The sequence below is a fragment of the Fukomys damarensis genome, unplaced genomic scaffold, assembly GCF_012274545.1.
Source record: "Fukomys damarensis isolate Sample0158 unplaced genomic scaffold, DMR_v1.0_HiC HiC_scaffold_23, whole genome shotgun sequence".
Classification (NCBI taxonomy): domain Eukaryota; kingdom Metazoa; phylum Chordata; class Mammalia; order Rodentia; family Bathyergidae; genus Fukomys; species Fukomys damarensis.
In genome coordinates, this window is record NW_022900935.1 from 63,165,708 (window position 1) to 63,167,252 (window position 1,545).

The following is a 1,545-nucleotide window of genomic DNA, read 5'->3' on the forward strand; positions in this document are numbered from 1 at the left end:
TTTTTTTTTTTTTTTTGGTACCAGAGATCGAACTCGGGTCCTTGCTCTTGCAAAGCAGGCTCCAGAACCACTGAGCTAAATCCCCGGCCCCTATATTCGGTTTTGAGATTTCCTGTGCACTCAGATTCTTTTTTTCTATATGAGCATTCATGTTTTTTTATCTCTTTGGCTCAACTAGCTGTTTATTCTCTAGACTCATTGATCGTTTGTTTTGTTTCACTGTGGTCATTATGTGATTAGTTAAATCTTCTCTAAATTCCCCCCCCAAAAAAAACCTTATAGACCTATTTTACCTCCATTGTAACATTTCCAGACCCTTATCTGCTGTGCAGTTTATGGTTTCCACCCCCTCATTGGTCTCTGTACTGACTTTGAGGGAGGTCGTAGGAGTTTTGGGAGGCGTTCTGTTGCCTTGTCTTTTCATGTTTCTGTTTTGCGGGAGCTGAAGTTTGCACATACTTTGGCCCAGAGCCCCACTATTTGGGAGTGAGCCACAGTATCATGACTTCCCTCCCAGGCACTCCAGGTAAAACTAATTGCCAGCCGCTACCGCTCCTAGTCTATGGTAGTAAATTCTGTAACGGTGGTGTCAAATATCAGTTGAATACTGAGGAACCCTAGGATCCACCCATGAACAGTGCTTTGCCAAAACATCTTAGTAAAGACAGTTAGGCCTCCCTTATATTTACCTATAGTAATTCAGAGCACCGGCTTTTGCTGAATGTTGGCAGCAGTGCCGGAGCTCAAACTGTGGTGAATTAACTAACGGCCCACTTGGAAAGCCCAGCTGAACCGAATCAGCACGATGTGGGCGTGAGAGACCCACCTGAGGATGGTGGCCTATGGCAGAAGAACAGAACTGAAGGGGAAGACTGTAGGCTGTTGATTTTATTGGGGAAACTGGCGTGGCTCGTTTTCATGACGCAAACTCGGCTGTTCTGGCCCGAGAGGGAGCTCGGGTCCTCGCTTTCTGAGCCCGAGCCTCCCACGGGATCCCAGGAGACTCCCTATTTAGCCCCAACCCTCTCCAAGCCTCTCTCCCAAGGCTCGCTCCCAGGCTCGGCCGAAGTGCGTGACTTCAGACCTGAAGTGAGGCTCTCTCCCTGCCTACGTGTCTCTTCTGCAGTCAGGTCTGTTGGCTTTCAACTCTGTTTCCCTGTGTTGTGGAAAATCCAGGGACTGCAAGTGAGGCACTCAGTTCTTAAGTCCTCTGGGCTCGTGCCAAGTAGGAGTGGGCCAGATACTTCCCGGGTCTTTCAGACTCAGGTGTGGGTCCCCAGTGGGCCATGGTATTCGTTGAGGGGCAGGGCAGGTGCTTCTTGGTGATTTGTTTTAAATTTATCTAATCATCATATTAAGTTTATTTTTTTTCTCATTGAGTTTATTGGTACATGTTAGGCATACAGTACAGTTACATTCAACATTGGGATCTTGTACCTTTACATGACAGGTCTTGGTTCTCATTTTTCCCCTTGTCCCTGCCCTCCCTTCACCCCCTCCTCCCCTCCCCATTTACAAACACTTCATTTCCATTTTTTCATTTTC